The sequence below is a fragment of the Canis aureus genome, chromosome 2 (assembly GCF_053574225.1).
Source record: "Canis aureus isolate CA01 chromosome 2, VMU_Caureus_v.1.0, whole genome shotgun sequence".
NCBI lineage: Eukaryota > Metazoa > Chordata > Mammalia > Carnivora > Canidae > Canis > Canis aureus.
Window position 1 is genome coordinate 42,799,366 of NC_135612.1, and position 23,442 is coordinate 42,822,807.

Sequence of the window (23,442 nt, forward strand, 5' to 3'; positions counted from 1 at the left end):
CCCACGACCTCATTGACATTAATATCAAAGTGTGCTCTTTCAAATGGCTTATAAAAATTTAAAGTTACACCAGTCCCATAAACCATGCATAAAAAGCAGAATGAGTACATGTGCTGACGATCCATTTGTAATTTGTGTTGTTCAGCAGCTTTAACATCCTCCACTAATTCCTTGGTGTTTCTGCTAGCTGATAAAGTTATCAAGGCATTACTGATGCGTTCATGCTTCCTTGGGCAGTGGCCAGTGTAAAGGCACAACAGTGCAGCTTTACTAAATAATAAATGAGGTAGGAGAGAATTGAAGGGTAAGGTAGTTAAGCATAATCTTTACTTTTGTGCCTATAACAAACCACAGTTGAAGGCATTTAAGGACAGAAAAAGTTAGGATCTATTCCCAGTAGCACCATTAACAAGTGGCTGACTTTGGGCTGGCCTGTTGATTGATTTCTTCAGTGCTACCATAGGGGTGATACCAGAGGTGCTGCCCAGCCTCTGGGTCACACAGCGAGGGCTTCTCAGAGGTCTCTGTGTGGAGAAGAAAGTGGTCTTTACTGCTGGACTCAGAGACCTGCTCTAGCAACAGCAGTACTGCTTCTCTTATGCTGCCTTAAAACAGTGTTTGAAAGCCATGGGAGAACCACCTTAGCCCCCCACCCAAGATTTATTTTTAACAGTAATTAATCAATGCAATCCAGGAAAATTCCAAAACACTTTCTCAGGAAATGTTTAAATAGATTTATGAATGCTCTGTTTTTGGCTTGGCATTAACCAAGTACAGCCTTGACCTAGGAATATGGTCCTAGACTACCAATTATTATATTTGCTCATCTGACAGAGTCATAACAAGGGTGCCTAGGTGGCAGGCATCTGCCTACAGCTCAGGTCATAATGCCCAGATTCCAGGATGGAGCCCTGCATCGAGCTCCCTGCTCGGCATTGGGAGGTCTGCTTCTCCCTCTCCTTCCTCCTGTTTATGCGCTCTCTCTCTCTCTCAGATAAATAAAATCTTTTTCAAAAATAAAAAAAAATACAAAGACACAACAGCCCATTGTTTATAAGGCGGTATCTAAGGATAGGTACAGAAGCACCTAGCCATGCCAGCTCCAAACTACATCAGCTCCATGACACTGTGTTGATAAACTAAGAGTGTTGGACAGTGTACTACTATCAGGAAAAGAAAAGCATTGTAACCGAACAGGCCTGGCTGCATTTGAATCTGAGTTCTGCTTATTTGCATCAGGTGCTCCTTATCTGTAAAATAGAAATGATTATACCTGTTGCCCAAGATGGCTGTGAGGATAAATTAAGCCAAACTATGTAACTGTCCAGCATGCAGTAAACACTCACATATAGCCATAGAAAGTTGATTTCTAAAATTTGATGATGCTAACCTTTGAGGTGCATTTATTTGAGACATTTGATTTGAAGCCTTTCTATTTCTGCTCCTAGAATTGTCTGGTCCTAAATCATGTGAGGATTTTTATTCCCCCCACCCCACACTTCCTAAGCACCATCATTACAGGTTGCATTTTCCTACAGACTTGGAGGTGAAGTTATAAATGCACAGGATTTACTAAAGAGCAACATTGCAAAAGGAAGAGAGGAGGAGAAGATGATGGATGTGTGCCAAAGGCGAGGAGACACCTGACCAGGATTCCGATCCAACGGAAGTTCTGCAAGCCCTCAAGGAGCTCAGAGAAAAGGGCCCAATGAAGAGTCCCTGTGGGATGGATATAACTAGGCCCTAGGACCACTGTCATGCTCAGTTACTGGCTAGGGGCTGCCCTAAGAAGAGCATGACCCTGGCCAGAAGCTGAAGTGGACCCTAGAAAAGCCAGCAGCCAGAGGCTGTCAGCTAGTGACACTGTGCAGCTGCCTGAGAGAGGATCTGACCATGTGCCCACACAGCCCTGATGTTTAAAGTCAGGACTTCTACTAGATTTGAAAAAATATGTTTGGGGGGAGAATTTGATTATTTTTAAAGGGACATCTCTTGAAAACATATGGCTATGGGAAAGGAAATTATTTCTTGACTTGTAAACTACCAACAGCCTGTGGTAATCACCTCATGGGAGGTAGAGCCCATTCATTCCCCACAATTTACCTGTGCCCACTCAAATGTCAATCTTGGATTTTAGTTTCAATATAGGCACTGCTGATGTGTGACAGTATCACCAAGATAACTTCAGGCTTTCAGGAAGGCATCAAATCAGCTATTCATGATTGTTAGATCAGTCCTTAATTTTTTTTCTGCTTATTTTCCTTAGCCCCTCTGAATCTATTGGATCCAAAGTTTAAGGAATACCATCTTCTCTTTGCCAGAGTCCTGCCTTGGTCACTCCAGCAATACACCCCACACCAGTTGACTTGCTTGTTTTGTAATTGCCAACTCAAAATGGGTTACTTCAGTGGTGGACTAGAAACCTGTTCTCTACATATTGTTAAGAATATTCCCATTGTATTTTTCTAAAGGCACAGAATAGAATGTCCTCTGCTAAAAACAACACAGTTTGGCCATAATACAACCCTACAATAGGCAAGTGACTTGCTAGAAATTAAAGAAGAAAAGACTCTATTTCCATTGAAAACAAAGTGCATAAGAATTAACAAGAAAATTTACGGCTATTAAAAAATATAAAAAACAAATTGAGTAAACAAAAAGACATACCATATTTTTAAACGTAAATAGTCAACGTTATGAAGATGTTGGTTCTTCATAAGTGAATTTATAAATTTAATCCAAATACCATTAGGGTTTTCTTTTCTTTTTCAACTAGGCTAATTCTAAAGTTATCATGAAAAAACCATGATAGCCAAGAAAATTATAGAACAATGGGGAGCCCCAGCCTTATCAGATATTGAAATAGTCCATAGAGTCTTAATTAAAATAGGTGCTGGGGCATGAAGAGAGAGGCCAATGGAACAGAATAGATAGTCCAAATATAAATGTAAGTACATATGGAAATTTAGTATTTGATAAAGGTAGCCTCTGAAATCAGTAGGATAAAGATAAATGGTTCACTTACTAGCATTGGGGTATGGGTAACCATTTGGAAAAGAAATCAGGTTGGGTCCATCCATCATACCATATGCACCAGGTTAAACTCCAAATGGATCCAAGGTGAAAATGTAAACAACAAAACTATGAAAGTGCTAAAAGAACATCGGGAATTTATAACACTGGGTCAGGGAAGGCCATTTTGGTTGCAGCACATAATCCAGAAGCCAGAAAAGAGAATATTCATAAGAATTGACTACATTATTTTTTTAAAAAAAGGAAAAAACAAAAAACTTCTGCATAGCCAAAAATCACAAAGATAAAATGACAAACTGGGAAAGATACATGGCAACTTCTGTCACTGACAAAAAGCAAATCTTCCTACTTACTAACACACACATAGACACACACATACACAACATAGCTCCTAGAAATTGATAAGGAAAAGACTCACAATTCCAGAGGATTTGTAGGTGAATCAATGAGCAGATAATTCACAGAAAAGGAAATACACGTACATATTAAACATGTGAAAAAAATGTTAATCTCACTTGTAAAAGAAACAAATTAAAACTACATGGAGATACAGTTTTATACCTCTCATGTTGGAAGAAATTTTAAAAACCCAAATTGTTTGATAACACATTCTGATGGCAAACCTTTGGGAAAACAACCTCAAGTTGCTGGGAGGGTTACAAAATGGAACCACATCTATGGAGGGGTATTTGACAGTATCTCTCAAGATAAACACACATACATACACCCATCCTCTGACTTGGAACTTTAGGGAATGAATTTACCCAACAGGTAATACTTGCACACATACAAAATGGCAATTGTATGAAATGATTCATGATAGCATTGTTTGATATGGCAAAAGATGGGAAGTAACCCAAATATCCATCAGTAAGTAAACATAACTGAGGGCAATAGCTCCCAAACTTGAGTGCTCATTGGAATCATCTGGGTTTTTTGTTTTGTTTTGTTTTTAATTTCAAAATTCAGGTCACACCATAAACCAATTAAATCAGTCTCTGGAAGGTGGGACACGGATTTCATTGGGTTTTTTTTTTTTTTTTAGGTTCCCCAAGTGATTCTAATGTATAGACAAGTTTGGGAACCACTAAATTAGGGCTTATCCAGGGGAATATTATTTAGCTGTTAAAATAGGGATCTCCATGATATAGTAGTGAACAAAATAATAAGCGGAACAGTATATACAAAAGGTTATTATCTGTGTAAAAAAAGGAGAAATAAAAATACTTATATCTGGCAAATACTGAAAGCAAAGACTCTAAGAAGGAAGAGTCTATGCTGTGTCTTGTAGATACTTTTTTTTCATTTTTGAATTATGTAGTTATTACTTAATAATAACTACAGAAAATTTCTACCAGAAAATTTCAACTGATGATAAAAGGCTTAAAGCAGAGCTAGTTCTTATTACTGAAAATAGTAGAGGCGCCTGTGTGGCTCATCGGTTGGGCATCTACCTTCAACTCGGGTCCTAGGGTCCTGGGATCAAGTCCCACATTGGGCTCCCTGCTCAGCTGGGAGTCTGCTTCTCCCTCTGCCCTTTCCCCTGCTTGTGCACATGTTGTCTCTCTCTCAAATAAATAAACTCTTAAGAAAGTTCTAAGTTCATCCATAATAGTGGACCCTTTCCCACCATTAATCCATATCCACTTCAGAGTATATTCAGCATGATGCACATAGCATGCTACACTGGGCATAAACAAAATAAACAAGGTCCATGAGTCCCAGGCAGGGGACACTGGGATTCTCAGGGCACCTGAACTCCTTGGGTCAAGTGAGGCCACAGAGCTTCATCCTGTCCTCCTTTTGTATGTTTACCAGAGTGTCAGCCTGAGGGTATTTACTGAAGCAAGCCCTCCCAAAAAGCTTTTCTTCCCTTTACCTGGGTATGTTTCTGAGTGATCTCTGTTGGCTTCTATTGTGCTCAAAGTTAATTTGGAACTTCTGGTATGGGTCATGCATTTCTCTAGATGTACTGAAGATGTGATGAGTAGATGAAAAGTTCCTGTCCTAATTGGAGCTTGTATGCCAGGGAAGTGAGAAGACAAGACTACAAAGCCAACAAGTGGATAATCAGATAAGAAGGATGATAGTTAAATCTCATGAAGAAATTAAACAGATCTGTGTGATAGTGGTCAGCAGGTGGGCACAGTGGGGTGACATCTGAGCCGAGACCTGACGGTCAAGAAGCAGCCAGCCACTCTCAGACATAGAGGATCCTTGGGGAAGAAAGCAGGGAGGGGCCCCCTGTCTCAGAGACAAGCCTGAAACACTGCATGTGTCCGTCTGAAGACCAGAATGTACTGGCTCTGTAGATACATGGGGGCACCATTTTGTGAATATGCTTTTCTTCCCCTAGTTCTTTCAGAAAATCTTGCCAGTTGCGTACTAGAGTTACTAGGTACTAGAGTCCTGGCAAGAAGAGGAGAGGATACATAGAGGCCTCACTCTGCAAAATACTCTTGGGGGATCAGGGAGTGGGGTAGAGCTTATGGAAGGTCTGCCCAAGGTAGAAAGTGATTTTTAGGCAGAGAAGGAATTTGCTGAGCAGAGAAGGCAGAAAAAGATCCAACTGGCAAAGGAAGAACAGGAGCAAGAGAAGCTGTGTCTGTGGAAAGAGCCTCCGAGAGATGCGCAGGGGCAGAGCTGCCAAGGGCCTCTGATCTGGGGGCTAGGGGGAACATGTTAGCAAGGAGCCAGTGGGAGAACATGAGGAATTGGCTGACAGGGGCGGGGGGTGCAGGGAGAGGACAAGGACTGATATGCAAATGTTTGGCAAGTCTGGACTGTGTTTATGGTGGGCCTGTTATCTCCAATAGATACATGAATCAAAACATGACACAGGCAGCTCTTGTCCTCAGGAAGTTCAGTATCTACTGAGGTGGACAGGCCCACAGGTAGAGTCAGAATATAATGCTGGAAGCTCAGTGGCATTGACATAAGTGCTACAGATTTCAGAGCAGTTCTACAGGGACAGGGGAAGCAATGGAGAACAGTGGCCTCTCCCGGGCAGGCAGGGGTAAGGCCTAGAAAGCAGAGGAAACAATCTGAGTGAAGAGTGTGTGGGGCTGATTCAGGGACTGTGACAAGAATAGAATGGCTGGAGGGAGGGGTGCCTGAAAGGAAGGAGCCTCCATGAATGGGGTCTGGGCCCAGGCCAGAAGGTCCAGAGGCAACTAAATCCGTTCTGCAGGCTTTTTTACAGGAGTGGTGACTTGAAGGGCTGAGAGGTTTCCTTAGGACCACTTCGGGGTGAGGCTTGATTGGAAGACGCAGACACCATAGCCTGGAGGAGATCATGTGCTTTGGGGTGAAGAAGAGGACTGCCCCCCCCACCCCAGAGTGGCCAGTTTGACCTGAGCTCTATCCTACAAGAAGTCTTTTGTATCTTTTTTTTTTTTTTTTTTTTTAATGTTTTAAACTTGGACCATCTGGCTATCTGGCTACCAGTGACAGCATGACTTATCATCAGTGTAGAGTCAGTGGGGAAATGAGTGAAATAGAGATCCCTCCTGGGTCTAACTTCCTGGTCCCCTTCTTTGGCCTTCCTTGTCCTCCATCAGCACAGAGGAGCCTCCCTGGAATCTCTCTCAGGGGAGGCTGTTTGTGTAGATCTCTGAGGTGATGATGCACCTCCTGGAGGAAGCCCAGGGAGCTGCCTCACTTGAGAGCAGTGCCTCCATGCTGGAAGCTCCAGATTTTCACCCTATGGTCCTGAGAATGGCGAGGCCAGAATGAGAAAGGGTTTGTGATTCAAGTCAAACCAGATGGGGAATTCACCTTCTATTGCAGTATCCCGGGTGAACTACACCCTCTATGGAAAAATGCAAGTTAACCGCTTCTTCTCATCAGAGCTCCCAATACCTTCGTCTCAAGTTTCCTTTTATGTGTGTGTGTGTGTGTGTATGCTGCGGAACACGGGCACCTCTGAGCGAGCCAGCTCGAGAGAAACTTGCGATAAATCGGTCTCACGGGGCACCTGATTCACCTCGGTGCCATTTACGGCATATTATTGCAAGGAAATAATTTTTAGTACAGGTATTTAAATCAAGTTCCAAAAAGCCAGAACTAAGAAATTTAAGGGCAGGAAGAGGGGGACGGGGTGTCAACAAAATTGGCTCTCCCTCCCTTCAGGGAGGTTCTACACCTAAAGAAGGGGAGTAAGAATCGTGGCAGGAGAAACCTTGACGGTTTTGCACAGAACAAAAAAATGATGTGAAGCTGCAAGTCAGCAGTTCTCGCCCAGGGGCTCTAAAGGACGCCCACTCGCGTTTGTTTTCCTGGGCTGCCCCTCGTGGTCTGTCTGCCGGCCGCGGGCTCCTTTTGTCTTGGGTGCTGCCCCCAGCTCCCGGGCGAGGGTGAGCGAGCTGGCATCCCGCGCCCTCCCCGCCGCGGTGGACCGAGGTTGTTTACTACTTTCTACTCCGGGTAGCACGCCAATCACGAGGGCCCGCCCTCCCCGCCGTCCAATCAGCTCGTTGGGAAAGTCCACCTTTCTGCGGGACCCGGGCGGCGACTGGCTGGAGCAGCTGTCAGTCAAGTGGGCATCCCGCAAGGATGCAGCAGGAGTATTAGGGACGCGATCACCAGAGCGGAGGAGGAGTAACCTTCCCCATAAACAAGCGGTGCCCCCCCCCCCCCCCAATAAAGAGGGGGGAGGAGAGGTGGGGGCTTCGAAGCACTACCCAGCCCTGGGGCCCCAGCGGAGCGGACTGAGCTCAGAGTCGGGGAATCCCTCCCTCCCTCCCTCCCTCCCTCCGCCTCCCGCCCGCTGCCGCTGCAGTTGTAAACACGTTTCCCTCCATGTCTGTTTTCCCTTCTCTCCAACAGTGGCCATTACAGGCTGCCGTTTACCAAAATCCCGTAGGGCAGAAGCATCTTCTTGGGTCCCCCCCGCCGCCCCCATTCCTCCGTTGCCTGCACCCCTCTGCCCTCATTCTGGCCTTTTTCTTTTCCGCCCTCTGGTCTGCAGAGTAAAGGAGGCAGGGTTGTGATGAGACTTGTTTTCCTTTTATTCTTGTCCATGTGGGAAAAGTCATGCTTTGTCAACATGCACCATTTTCTGCAGAGATCATGCCTCCTTTTTAAAAAACTGCGTGCCTGGGCTGCATTGATTTGGTGAGGAACGCTGCAGCCCAAACTGAAGCAGCTCTGGAAGGACCGGGTGGTTTGTTGTTGTTGTTGCTGTTTTTGGACACATAGAATGCTATTTTAATTCTGCGTTTTCTTCCAAGATGGGTCTTGAATCCTTTACCCCACTGGTAGATGTGAGATATGTACACACACACACACCTCCCCCCTCCCCCCCCAAAATAAGGGCAGCATTGTGTTGGACTAAATGTTTTTGTACCTTCTTCTGAGATCTGAATCAGGTTTCCCATTTCCAGCTGCACAATGTGGTTGTATTCTGTGTGATAGGGGCGTAGTGGACATGAATTATTTGCGACAGGGCTGCCTGGAAGATGCGGAGCGGAGTTTGCGTGGCCTGGAGCAGCTCCAGTGTCTGAGGCTCCTCTGTTATGTTACACAGGCTCCGAGCAGGAAGCGCAGGCAAAATGGCAAAATACAGCATGTGGCATTCGGTTCAAAAATCCCCTTTTCTAGGAGCTGCTAATCCATATGACTTCCAGTCTTCTTTAGTTTTTCTTTTTAAGAGAATGGAAAAGTTATCTATGAAGATGGCTCGTTCAGGCTATTTTATGAGAAGCCTTGTCAACAATAACAAAAAAAAAATGATGATTTTAAGGTTCTGGTTTGCTGAGTGTAGGTTAGGCCTCCTTCGTGTTCTGAATCATAGTGGCAGAAAGAGAAAGCATTGCTCCTGGATTTATGGTAATTGCAGGAAAATACCCTGGAGCTGCAGCCATGGGGAAAAGATGGGAGGTTTTTGCCCATCTCAGCCCTGCAGCCTGGGTACTTTATCAGCCCTGGGGCATTGGAGATGCTTCTAGGGAATGAAAAGGTACATTGCAAGCCTAAATGTAAGGAATGGCACATGTGGCCCCAATTTGTAAGAGCAGCTTCTAGACCTACCTCAGCCCCAGGAAGCATGTCCTATTTCAAGTTAGCCACTGCATGTGATTTGGATATCTCTCTCTCTTTCTCTTTCTCTGTCCCCCTCCCCCCCCCCCCCCATTTCTCCCTCTCTTTCCATCTCCATCTCTCCTTTTCCTCCTCCAATTGTCCTTTTATACTCCCCTGCTAGGAATTTTTTTCCCAAGATGATCAAATTAACATATTATCATGGTGTTACTGTTTAGAATGGGCTCAATGGTCTCTTCATCAGTTGAGAAAACATGGCTCTTCTGAGTCAAAAAGTGATCACAGGTGAGGGAGAGGGCCAGGGTGGGGCAGAGTTCTGCCCCAGGGCCATGAAGTTCCTGGCAGCCTCATCCTAATAGCTTGTGAAGTTATCAACTAAGCAACAGATTGAAGGCAAAAAGACACCACAAGGGAGGTCTCTGGCTTCTGATCCCTGAGCTTAGATGGGGCAGTTTCACCTCGATGACAGTGTCCCCCTGCATGGATGGGACTAGCAGTGTCTAGGTGGTATCTTAAGGACTAAAAGAAAAGCCTTAAGAAGTGTGCCTGCCTTTCTGCTGGGCCCTTGGAGATTCCTGTGGCCCCAGCTTTCCCTCTATCTCTGGAAAATCCTCTCCTGACTCTTCCTTTGGTGGCCCTTCACGTGAGCCTCCTACATGGCATGCTCAGCTCATCTTTCACTGGGTTTCTGCGTCACCTGCTCTTTTCCGGCCAGGTCAGCCTGTTCATTTTTCCATGCCAACAGCCTCTATGTGCCAGTAAGTCACGTCTGAATAACCAAAGCATGTTTCCCTGCTGGAGAGTGCCAAAGCAGGCTGGTCTGGGAGCCAAGTGGCTTTCCCTGGCCCAAGTAAGTGGGGGCCGGGGGAGGGGGTGGAGCAGAAGAGCCCTGTTCGCCACAGCTCCCCAGTGACTTGAGACAAGTTTTGAATCATCTGGTGAATCTCCTGAAATCATGCCTTTAATCCCCACCCTCGGGTAGGGTGTTCCCCCACCCCCCCCCCACCCCCCACCCCCCCCCACCCCCCCCCCCCGCTTTCTGTCCCACGTGACTGGGCTCTGAGCTCTTTGTGATCTGACTTTAGCCTGCTTCTGCCTCCACAACCCCCTGCAACCCCCCAGCATGCACCTGTGAGTCTGCCAGCCACCAGACTGCTCATGCTCCTGTGGCTACATGGAGGCCACATGTGGACTGATTTACCTGGCTTCCCCAGTTCCAGGTGGCCCCTACATAGGTCAGGGCACCCCATCTTCTGGAACCAACTTCAGACTGCCCCTCATGGGGCCACCCCACTGCCCCAGCCCTCAACTTCTTTTCTTGTGAGTCCTGTTCTCCCCACTTGGGGGACACTGATGCCCTGATGTGGCATGTCCTCCATGGTCTTGTGTTTGCCTTTTACTCTCTGTGTGTCTCCCAACCCCAAGGAGAGACAGTGTTATATAATGGCTCCCTGGACTATGGAACCAGACATACTGGCACCTCCGACACATGACTGGCCCTCTGAGCCCATCGTTCCTCATCTGTGGAAAGGGGTGATAATACCCTTCCCTTGGGGGAGATGTGAGGATTAACTGTGCTTGGCACCAAGTCTGCGCCTAGTAGGCACTCAGGAAACATGAGTTATCATAACTGTTGTTTTTTGATCAGCTGTAGATAGACTTTTTACCAACTTTACAGTACCAGTGAGAGAATCCCTGAGGGTTATGCACAGGCACTTAGTAGTTTACCCTTCTTCCATAAGGACATACTCAGACTCTTTTGGGGTCCCATTCAGCAAACCCTCTGTAATACTTATGAAAAATAAAATTGCTCTTTCTATGTGTAAATTTCAGGACCTGCTTCTTTGTCAATAGTGACTTCTTATTTTAAAATAAAAACGAACACTTATAGGTCAGACTTCTAGAACCTCTAATTTGAGGGAATTGGGACAAAACAAGAAAATCTGAGCTGCTGAGTTGTGTGACCAACACCTGGGGCCCTATGGATCCTTACTGAACCATTATCAAGTGTGTTTTTAAAGTACCAGGGTCTAGGGGTAGAGGTCCTGAGTAGTGAGAAAAATTATAATATTCGAATTGCTGCCAGCCTCTCCCAGTGCCATGCAGCTGGTCAGCTTGCGGAAGGAAGCATGAAGAGGTCAAAGCATGAAGCTGCTATATGGGGGTTGGAGTCACTGTGGGAGAGCAGTGGGGTGTGCTCCTCCTGTAACCCTAGTGTACACTTTCCCTAATGCTGGGTCCTCCTGAACCATTAGGACTACTGAGCTTTGTTCAAAAAAACATCGTGGATGCCTCTAGGGCAGGTGCTCTGCTAAACTCTGGGGGTGCAAAGATACAGAGTCACTACTTCCTTTGAAAGAGTGCCCAGGATCATGGTAGATTTTCTGACCCAAGCAGGAATTACAGGTATGATGGGCATGATCCCTAATTGCCACCAAGGGAACCTTTTCAACTCTGTGTCTTTAGCTTTGTGATGTTGGACAGGTCACTTAATTTCCCTAAACCTTAATTTCCACCTTCTCACAGCAGAGGAGAGATCAGAGTGAGGCACAGATGAGATTGCATATGTAAAATGCTTAGTGCTATGCCTTTCGCTGTGCCTTTTAGAAGGAGCCATTGCTGAATATGGAAGATATTGAACTATAACATGCATGCTTGCATGAATCAGTCTGCTGAGTTATTTTAAGTTTGCATCTGAAAATAAAGGGTGGATTGCTGTCCAAATATAAAAGAATTGGATCCAGGCTCGAAAGGATGTTTGCTGTTCTTTAGCAAAATACCATTCTTCTTAAGTTTCATTCAATCATTCCACAAAAATCTGAGCATCTGTTTTGTCCCAGGCACTGTGCTTGTAATGGGTGTACAGCAGCAAACAGAACACTTGCTTTCTGCTCATATCAGGCTGACACTTGAATAGGGAATGTAGACGTTAAATAAATAGAAGTGTGACGATGGCCATATAGGGGGAAGCCTGCTGTGTGTTTTAATATTTAACACCTGCTATATGTGCTAATATTTAAATGTATCTTGGGAAGGTCTTTCTATCTAAAAATACTGTGTCCTTTTGCCTGCAAATAATTCCTTTCCCTATAGGCAATAGGAATCCTGTTCACATTGTGAGTGAGAGGTTCTGTTATTTGGGAAAAGAGCAGTTTTACAATTGAAAGTAAGCTGGAAGGGGCACCTGGCTGGCTTAGTTGGTGGAATGGTGGAGCATGCGACTCTCGATCTCAGGGTCATGAGTTCAGGCCCCACATTGGGCATGGAGCCTATTTAAAAGAAGAAAAAAAGAAAATAAGCTGGAGATGATGCAGAACAGACAATATATATTGGGTTTTCCTTGGCTCATGCATTGAAGTGGCTTAGGAAAAGTGGTTGTGGCCAGTGGAAAGATGTTTTAAAGGAGCTACCCCAAAGTGACCCCCAAATTCAGGTAAACCATGTTGTGTACATCTTTAAAAATAAATGTGAAACCCAAGGCTCACAGCTCTGTTCATCTAGACCAGAGCTGTCTTATAGAATTTTATGTGATGTGGAAATGTGCTTTATCTTCCCTGTCCAATAAAATAGCTGCATAGCCACATGTGGCAATGGAGCACCTGAAATGTGGCTAGTGGGACAAAGAGATGAGTTTCAGGTTTTGTGTCATTTTTAATTAGTTTAAATTTGAATAGCCACTTGTGGCTTGTGGTCACTAGACACTACAGATCTAGACAGAAGATTAGCCGACAAAACTCTTTCCTCCTGAAGTACGTGTTTATTTTGATAAGGGTAACTAAGACCTGCACATTTCATTTTCTCTGTTATATTTATGGCTAATAAAGGGGGCATGCAAATTTTTAAAAACACAACACAATCAGTTAGACCAGCTGTCTAATTGCACACATCTTTTGAGCTGTTAGCCTTGATTACTGGCAAGTACTAACTATTCCCAATAACCTAGGAACTATAAAACAAGCAAGTCATCTTCTATAACTGAATACCAGTGGGGGGATCCCTGGGTGGTGCAGCGGTTTAGCGTCTGCCTTTGGCCCAGGGCAGGATCCTGGAGACCCGGGATCGAATCCCACGTCGGGCTCCCGGTGCATGGAGCCTGCTTCTCCCTCTGCCTGTGTCTCTGCCTCTCTCTCTCTCTCTCTCTCTCTCTCTCTCTCGCTGTGTGCCTATCATAAATAAATAAAAATTAAAAAAAAAAAAAAGAATACCAGTGGGTTATTTGGTTGAGAGAAAATAATCAAGAAGGTCTTTATGGTTCTAAAAGTGTCTGTTGATTCATGGACATTCAAAAAGCTTTTGTAAAAATAGGCTAGATTTTAGAAATTTTGAAACAAAATTGAAACTCTCATCTAAGCTTAAAATTTTAGTACAGTTTATTTTTATTTCTTCTTTTGGTTCATCTGTGGTTTTTTTCTTTTCCCCCCCTGCTCTGTTGTTTCATCAGGTTGGAAGAATAAAGCCTGGCTGTTCAGTTTCAATTTTATTTAAATTCATTTTGTCTTCATTCCTTCTAATCTAGCACAGTCCTGTGTTATATTGAGATCAGAGTGCTTCAGGGAAATGTTGAAATATAAAAACATTTTCATGAAAACATTTCCACTTACATTTAATTTTTCTTCTCAATAGAAAAATATTTCCAACTTAATCCTCCCTCTCCCCTCTTGAAATGAATTGCATACTTTAGAAATAACATCAAACCACCCAAGTACACAAGGACAATCTTTTAGCCATTTAATGGAGATATAAAGACTCAGAGTATGGTGGGGTTCGGAGGCCCAGACTGCCTTTGAGGATGTTAATAAACATGGGCGAGGCCCTCACGGGGCCCTCGCTTCTCCACACTGCAGTGTGGCAAAGCAGTGCGGCACTGAACTCTGAGCCTGCCACAGAGAAATTTCTCACTCCATCTTAACCCATCATCATCGCAGAGCTTTATTTTCAACAAATCATGAGTGTCTGCCAAGGCAATAGATGTTGAAACTTCCTCTTTCCAAACCTCATCTGACATCTGGGACCAGCTATGCTAGAAGGTGTTTGAACACGCCATGGAGTAGCTCACCCCTTTCTTAAGGAAATAATGGCAAGTGAGCCCCTCTCAAGAACAGACTTCTGCACTCACTCTGCCCTTTTATTTTGTTGTTGTTCCTTAGTAACTTCAGCTTACTAGGAAGCCCAGCCTCAGGGGAAGGTGAGTCTCTCTTCCAAGGCAAAAGCAAAAACTCATGTGAGATATGCATCAAGTTTGAGCCCTGCTGTGCTATCATTCCAGTTACAAAGCACATGAACAGGGATGCCTGGGGTGGCTCAGCAATTGAGCATCTGCCTTCAGCTCAAGGTGTGGTCCCAGGTCCCAGGATCAAGTCCCACATCAGGCTCTCTGCAAGAAGCCCGCTTCTCCTTCTGTCTATGCCTCTGCCTCTCTGTGTCTCTCATGAATAAATAAAATATTTTTTTTAAAAAAGAAAGAAACAAAGCACATGAATATTGGAGTCTGTTTGAAAATTCAGCACATTCACCTACATTAGAATGAGCAGCACACATATTGAGAGTTTATTATACACTGGTCAGGCACATTTCATTTAGTTTTTGCAATAGCTAGTGGGGTAGATTCTCCCAATGTTGTTTTACTGTTGAGCAAATGGAGGCCTGGAAAAAATAAATTGTGCATTGTCACACACCTGGTAGGTAGGAGAGATAGGATTTGAACCGAGATATACACAAATTTTTATTTTTTTATTTTATTTTTTTTAAAGATTTTATTTATTTATGATAGTCACAGAGAGAGAGAGAGAGAGAGAGAGAGAGAGAGGCAGAGACACAGGCAGAGGGAGAAGCAGGCTCCATGCAGGGAGCCCAACGTGGGACTCGATCCCGGGTCTCCAAGATCACGCCCTGGGCCAAAGGCAGGCACCAAACCGCTGCGCCACCCAGGGATCCCTACACAAATTTTTAAATGTGTGCCTTCCAATGCTCTACTTCATCTACAACCTTTGCACCCAGACATTTGAAAAAATTTTTGGTCACATGTTTTCCCACATGAAAGAGCTCATTGAAACAAAAATGTCCATGGGTACCTGGGTGGTATAGTCGGTTAGGCATCCAACTCTTGGTTTTGGTGCAGGTCATCATCTCAAGGTCATGAGATTGAAAACTGTGTCCGTCTCCCCACTAAGCATGTAGTCGGCTTGGGACTCTGTCTCCCTCTTCCTCTCCCTCTGTCTCTCAAATAAATATATAAAATCTTTAAACAAACAAAAATTTCTAGTTTTTAAGGTTTGCCCACAAGAGGGGAAAGAACCTCGAGGGTTGGTTCCTAAAACAATAAGAAAATGAAAAGTCATTTTACTCTATCTAGGCTATCTGATTAAGTTAAGATTTTTGTGACCCTCTAAATTTTTCAAAATAATATCAAGATACTTAAGACTTTTCCTTTAAAAAAAAAAAAGGAATCACTACCTAAAATATACATGTCACATTCTTAAATACATTAATTGTAGTGTGATTCAGGTATAGGATGTCATAGCCTAAATATAATAATGTGTGTGTGTGTATGGAATTAATTTCCTCTATAAGGAGGAAGAACTGGCAAACTCAGGAATTGTAGTTTTGCTGGCCTCTTGTATTGTTAGGCATGCAGCTTTGCCTGCACAAAAATCTTGGTCATGGGTACTGGTTCTTCAGGTATTGACTACTCTTTGATTCCTGTTTGATCAAAGACTTGGGCAAATTTTTATTGCTTAAATCCAAAAAATAAGTTAAAACTTCTTGAAAACTCAGTACATAGCACTGACTGCAAAAGTCCAGACACTTGTGCAAGCCATCTGGGTAGAAATGTGGGTTTTGAGCATCTTAGGTACAAACAAGATTGTGAATTCCATGAGAGCAGGAACCCTGTCACAGCAGTCCCTCCAATCTGCTCAATCAATAATTTGTCAATTGAAGGAATGAATAGACAAATACTATAAAAGCTGTAGGGATCATGGAGATTACCACTGTCATGCACACTGTCATGCTAGAAATCTTTCCAACATAAATTATGTACTTCTTGGCTTCTTCCTCTAGTGAATATAATTTAATAATTTCTGGCCAACTTGAGGACATCAGTGAACATATATTGTTGTATTATGCATAGTACGGTGATAGCCCCAAGGCATAGTGGGAGGCAGTTTGCCCTATACTGAAGATTCCTCGTGTTTATTGTGTTCTTATGGTTTGGCTTTATCATTTTTATGTCCCCATTTCTGTTTAATAGACTTACTGCCATAAGACAAGAAAGCTCTGTCAGCCCCTCTGTAGGTGATTATTTGCTGTTTCCTCTTTGCTGTGGGTACTTTTAAAATGGATTTCCAAGCTTGTTAGAATTGTATGTAAGACTAAATAGGCTGTGAGATCTAGCTTCTTTCTGGTCCTTGGCTGTGTACCCCCAGAAACATGTATTCGCTGGACAGTTGAGTTCTGGAAGGGTGCAGTATCCATCTGTGAGAAGTATTCTTCCTTCAAATGATCTTTTTTTTTTTTTTCCTTTTACTTTCTCTCTCTCTGCATCCATGTCTCTGTCTCTGTTTGTCTCACTGATAATATGACAGTTGCTGGAAGAAATTAAATGAGCAGGACTCATTTATTCACACGGGAGCCTCTTGTAGTGGTCAAAAAACATTTTCAAAAGGCATGCAGTCCCCACTTCTGTGTCCTAGACCAGTCCGCAGCACCTAGTGTAATGACAGAATTTTAGAAGGGTCCCCAGTACTTCACTTTGAGATAAATATGCTCAAAGAGGCTTCCTTAGTCAGCTTGGTATGATTCTCCTCTCCCCTGCTCTTAGCTCCCACTCCTGGTCTTTCTCCTTGGCGCATGCTGACCCTACTAGGGAGACTCCTCGAAACACTCCACTTCCAGTTCTTCTGGAAGCGGAGTGCATGACAACCTCTCTGTTGTCCTATATTAAGAGTTCTCCTGGGTCTCTCTAGCAGTCCTTCCTTCTAGGGGATACCAGCTTTCCACCCTCCACTCCACTGGACACCTCTCAGTTGTCGCAGGCTCTGTAAGCAAATTTTATTTTGATTTGGGAGGCCATGAGGTATAATAGAGCCTGGATCTTGGAATGAAGCCCACTGGCATCCGAGTGCCCCCTCCTATCGCCTGAGCTCAGACAAGTCAGATCAGTCCTGGAGCGTGAATCTCTTGTCTGCAGAAAGGAGTCTATACCGATTCAGTCAGCACATTCTCAGTGTAAAGCAGGGGCTTAGTCAGTGGCACCTTCCTCCTTGCCTTTCCGTATTAATTGCTTCTGTGTGGCACAGGTAGTTACAAGGGTTGACAGCAAATTTCTCATCTTCTGTTGCACACCCTGTAATGCTGGGAACACCAGAGGAAAAATGGTTAGCTTTCGCACATTAGTTTTTGGCCTCAATTTTCTGTTATTCCCCTATGAGGATCATTTCATTTGAGACCAGTATCTGGAAAAAAAAGTAGATCAAGCTTTTCAGATGAGATTTTAGTGCAACCCTGACAAACTCTTTTCATTGCCTTCACTACCACATAGTGGCGGATCAGAAAACTGTTTCTCAGCTTGCCGTGCTGGGAAATTGCTGCCAATGGAGTGAAGCTTTTGCTGTTGAAGGAATTTGATCTCTTTTCTGCATAACACAAAGAAAGCCGAAGCCCATATTATCTGTAGCAGATGACAGAGTGTATGTCCAGTTCAGAAAAATACATTTCTTACTACATTCCAAGCAAAAAAGGCCAAGTTGTTACAACAAGGCTCTGGGAGAGTCGGATGCAGTTTTCTGGTGTCCATTTTGTTGTTTCCTTTTGCATTCTTCAACCATCTTACTTCCTACTTCCACCCCACTGGAGGACATTTCAAAGATAAATGAAATGTTAGGCAGTATGTCAGAATGGATAGGGCCCTCAACACGCACGCAGGGTCCTCTACCAGCCTTATTACCCTCCAGCAACAGAAGTGCTCTAGGAATCATCTATTTTTAAAAAAGAGAGAGAGAGAGATTTGCCTTGCCTCCAAATTAAGGGTTTACCTTATTTACAGAACTCTGCTGGGGCCTTTGTCCGGGAGGGCAGGGTTTGTAAGTAACACTACTTCAAGTGGGAAGCACACAAGATTAAAGTCCCTTGTTCAAAGTGAGATTTTGGAGCTACTTGCAATTGATTGGCATGTATCCTGATAGCTCAAAAGCCCATTCACTTGCTCACCATGCTGTAGTTTCTTTCCTTTCCTTTTTGAACTAATGACTTGGAGTTTTTAACTTTTAAGTTTGAAATCATTTCAGACTTAAAAAAAAAAAAAAAGGTTACAAAAAAGGTGAGCACCCTTCACCCCAACTTCCCCAAACATAACCGCTTACATAACCATCACAGGCTTATCAAAACTGTCATATGAACACTGACCCAGTACTATGGATTTCCAGACTGGATTCACAGGACTCCTCTGGTTTTCCACTGCTTCCCTTTTCTGGTCCTATATCCAGCAGAGGATCCCACCTGGCATTTATTGTCCTGTCTCTTTACTTCCCTTGAATCCAGGATGTTTTCTTCAGTCTTCCCCGGTAGCCTACCACCTTGACATTTTTGAAGTGTGGACTGGTTATTTTGAAAAAAAAAAAAAAAAGTCCTCCTCTTTGTGTTTGCTTGGGATGAATTATAGCAAGATTTAACAGCTCTAGCAAGATGATAACAGAAGGACCACTGTGTATCTTCCCAGTGCATCCTATCAGGAGCTCCATGATGCCCAGATGTTTCATTTCTGATGATGTTAATTTTGATCACTCTGTTAAGGTGGTCTCTGCAAAGTGCCTCTGTTGTTACAGCTCTTAACCTTTGTAATTAGGAAGCATCTTGCAGGGTTAGACACTTGAGACTAACTATCCTGTTCATACCGTTCCTCATTATTCTTTCACCTCCTAATTTTAACATCCATTACTGCAGTGTTTGCCAAATGGCGATTTCTCAATTTCTGTTTTCTACACTTAGTAATTGGAATTCTACTCAGAGGACTCTATGTATTTTTAAAATGAGGGACATAAAACTTTTTAAATAGCAGTGGCAGCTCCACTTTTTCTGGGAGGACAATTATGAATGACATGAAGCAGAAAAATATGCAGAAGCCTGAGAAATCTCAAATATGAATGTTATTCAAGCTGTCGTTGCCATATTTTCCTTCAGAGGAGGTGAGATAGAGGGGAGGAGATCTCAACTGCCCAAAAAAAGTCCCCATTAGTTTTGGTCCTGGCTGCAAGTGTCTCTTGCTTTTGAGGACTAAGCGAGAGAACACAGTTGGGAGACTGTATCTGGAGCACAGCCCTGAATGTTTTGGATGGGTTAGAAAGGCTTAGGCCACCATAAGAACTTTAATTAATAGTATGAAATTTTATCTCTGAGCTTAAAAGCTGTAATTGAAAGGAGTGCTCAAGATACTGTTTCCCTCTTTTAGAATATTCCCTGTTACTGACAAGGCAAACAATTTGGAGGAGCCGCCCCCCCCTTTAAATTTCAGCAGCCCCAAATCAGATCCGTGTGAAGAAATCATTATTTTGAACTTTTTTATTACCAGAAAGATTAAACTTACTCTTTATTCTTAGAGGTTTCTTTTTTTTTTTAATTGGGTTATTTTATTCTTTGTGATCCTACCCATGTGATTTTTTAAATATTCCTTTTAGTTATACCTTAGAAGGAGGAAAAAGTATGTATATTCCTCAAGTAGAATATTTTATCAAAGCTCACGCATCTATTCGAAAGAACTGTGAATGGCTACATTTTAAAATATCCTACAGTTCATTCGTTTGTAAGTTTAACATCACATTCAGGCAAGATCACAGTCGGTACACTAAATTCCCGTGGCCCTCGTTGTTTTCCCCTCACCCATGTTTGTAACTCCTCACGAATTAAATTTTAGGAGCTTGAAACGTAACCATTATTTTAGGGAAAGGAAGAAGAACCTCAGACGCCCCAGGCTCGCATGTAGAGGCTCATTAGATACGGTCAGGGCACTCAACATTGACCAGACCAAGTAGGAATCTGGACGGTAGAATCGATGGTTCTGAATTAGGTTGCACGCGAAACACGAAACGGCTCCTCAAGGTGTGGCTGCACGGAACTCAGGATTCCGAGTACTGAGCTGCTTTCGTTGTTTGCAGTGACTTGGTGAACGTTTCAAAGTTGGCGGCAGAGCAGAGCGAGCTAGGAAACATTTATCTGAGCGCTCTTGCTGGACCCCAAGCCCGGCGCTGGAAAAAGTTGCAACGCATCCGTTAAAGTTGCAGCACGTGCGCGTGCGGAACGGGCTCCGTGGCCCGGCCCGGCCAGGCGGGAGGCGGGGCGCGGGAGGCGGGGCTCGGGAGGCGCGCGCCCGCGCGGGAGGGGCCGCCGCCCACGTGACCTGCTCCGGCCACGCCCGCCGCCGCCTCACGTGGTCTCCGGACACCACGTGCAAGAGTGGCTGCAGAAGGGAGCGGCCGGGTGTGGCGTTCAGCTTTTGGAAGACATGAGCTTCCTGAGAATTTTTTTTTTTTAACCCCTGTCTAATTCTTTAATCCCGATGGCCAAAAAAAAAAAAAATGCAGGAAGCATTTCTCATGTATTTCCGATCATGTCATCCCATCCCTCTCGGTGGCTCAAGTTTCTTCATGGGAACGTGGTTTCCGTGTCGGGGAGTCGATCCCGCAGTGCTGCACGGAGCCACGCCGCCTCCCTCGGGACCGGGAGGGCTCGGGTTTCCCGAATGTCGATGCTCCATTTTACAGCGGAAAAGTAAACCCTGCTCCCCCATTCCGCTACAAACGCCTGGTTGCTTCTGAGCGATAATTCAGCGTTGATGGGAAAACCAGCTGTCCTAAAGTTGTAAGAGGACGGGGCTCCAACCTCCCGACTTCCGCGGCACGGTTGCCGCTTTCCCGCAGGAGGCGGCTCCCGGAGGGAGGAAGTCCCGTGCGTGGCCCCTCCACATTCGTGGCTCGGGGACTTGGAAGCCGTGCAAAACGTAAAAGGAAAATAAAAGGTATAAATAGGTTTCCCGGGGGGGGGGGGGGAAGGAAATAAAAACTACCGTGTAAGAAGGGCGTACATTCTTATATCGAACTTGGGTCTTATTGTTCCCAGCAAACGCCTGGCGCCTACGTGTTCCCGTCCGATCGCGGTAAAACCGCAGAGGATGCTCGTGCAGCCCGAGCCCAGGGCTCGCTGGGCCACACACGCCCTCTGTGCTTCCAGGCCCTCGGCAAACGCAGAGCCTAATTTAAACTTTCCGCACACTCATTTCTTTCGCGTGCAAAATTCAGGTTCTCTTTGGTTTACTTTCTATCCATGTTCATTACAATGCGGCAAAGCGAAAGGAGTTTCTTCTTAATGGAGTTTCCAGAATTTATGGAAAAGGAGGGCTCGAAAGATAAAACCTCCTCTTTAAAAAAAAAAAAAAATCAGAAAGAGATTCGTCGTTATTATTAGGACCTTAAGTGCAAATGGAAATCCAACTTTGAGAATAAATTATTTCTGAGGCGTTTCGGGGACCAGACATTTGGTAGGTAACGCTGTGCCTGGTCATCAATTATAGTGATTTCCTTGCATCAGCTCCAGAAAATCAGAATATTCATGAGCTTTCTGGTCTGACTCAGACCTTCAGGAGCCATGAAATTTTCCTGTTGGGATGAGAGGAAGTGCTGTCGGTGGTTTTGGCAGCTGAATGAAACCAGAAATAGATAAAGCAAGACGGAGGGGTGATGTCCATTTGTTCAGCCCTAGCATCCTTCTTTTAATCTGTGAAAGTTAACATTCTAAAAATCATATTAAACGCGTGATCCTTGTTAGAATTCACTGAGGATGTTGAGGAAGTGGTTTTGTTTTTGTGAGTTTGTTTAAACAAATGCCTGAGGTTTTTGTTTTTCGCTGTGTCTGGCCAGGCAGCATTGCTACACTTTTTTAAATTCATGAAAAACTGACCAGTGAGTCTGTTCTTTAGCACTCCTATCCTTTTGTGATGGGAAGACAAGGAGGCAGACACCAATGGCGCCTCTCACAATGGAGGTTTGTTTGTTTATTTTTTAATTTAATGGAGGGATTGTAGATGGCTTAAAATTTCCTTGTGCCTGGGCAGAGAAAGGGGGTGAGGGGTGGGAGAATAATTAGCCCATTCTAAACAACTTTAGCAATAGATGATCCATAGGCATTAACTTTCAACAGCAACAGAAGCCTTTTTCTGGACCTCATCCTATGATGTTTTAAACAAATTTGATCTCATTTAATTAAAATCTTTCTTAAAGGCAAAAATGCACTAAAGTCATTTTCTTTTTAATTTCAGTTATATATTAATAAAGATGGCAATTTATGATTTTCTGTTGAAATATGTGGGAAGACCATCCCGCAAACCACCCCCCCACCCCCCCCACCCCCCAGTCCCTGAAACACCAGAGCGCCTTGCCTCTTCCAAGAGTCCCCTCCTGCCTTGCACACACCCTCCCATTACATGGTCCACTTAGCCTGGAGTGTTCTTTTCTTCCTGATATGTATCTTTTAGGACATGGATCTTTACCTTGAATTATTATCCATACATATGGTACCTGGCATGTCTTCCAGACAGGTGCACCCAGGTGTTAGATAAACAAATATTTTATCTGGAAGAATTTACAAGAAGGAGAGCTCTTTATATTTTTTCTAAAAACCATTGATAGTATACACTGTGTGGGGATGTACAATTCAGTGCTCTACTAATTTGTGTGAAATATGCCATTTAAAGTAGAAATAATTGTAAAGTATTTTGATGTTAGGTTAAGCACAGGAGTGAAGTTCCCACTTTTTTTATGCAGTCAGATTCATTGCTTTTGGGTGCCTGGGTGGCTCAGTGTTTGAGCATCTGCCTTTGGCTCAGGGCATGATCCCCGGGTCCTGGGATGGAGTCTGGCATCGGGCTCCCTGAATGGAGCCTGCTTCTCCTCTGTCTTCCTGTATCTCTGTCTCTGTCTTCCATCTCTTGTGAATAAATAAAATCTTTGAAAAAAAATTCATTGCTTTTTGGTCCTTTGTGATGGTGTTGAATGACCCTAACCAATCTTTAAGGCACAGAAATGAGCCTCTTGCAGTCTTAGAGTCGAGCTACTGGCCTCCAGTACTTGCCTTTTGCTTATCATATGTCTCCCTGGTAATTCACAGCCTCTTTGGTCCCCCATCTCCTCATCAGTAAAATAATGCTGATTCCTTTATTTGACAAGAGTAGGTTACAAGAATTACAGTTAGAAAAGTCTGTGGCATGTGCATATCCACTGTACCATACGGGATGAAAGTATGGATCCCGGAGTCCTCTATTGCTTGGTTGGAATTTCTGCCTCTGCCTCCTTCAAGCTGTGTGACTCTGGGCAAGCTCCTCTCTCT

The 23,442-nt window shown here is 44.1% G+C and overlaps 1 protein-coding gene and 1 long non-coding RNA gene across 3 annotated transcripts in view; one reads left to right on the forward strand and one right to left on the reverse strand.

The window, feature by feature from the left end:
* Positions 1-23,442, forward strand: part of IGF1R (insulin like growth factor 1 receptor) — a 303,627-nt gene that overhangs the window by 187,451 nt on the left and 92,734 nt on the right. The window lies entirely within an intron of this gene.
* LOC144296833 (uncharacterized) lies at positions 12,782-20,376 on the reverse strand. The gene is made up of 4 exons (XR_013363786.1): positions 20,022-20,376; positions 18,475-18,666; positions 15,144-17,424; positions 12,782-13,235 (listed from the first exon to the last, which is right to left on the reverse strand). It is a non-coding gene; the product is annotated as an uncharacterized LOC144296833 (long non-coding RNA).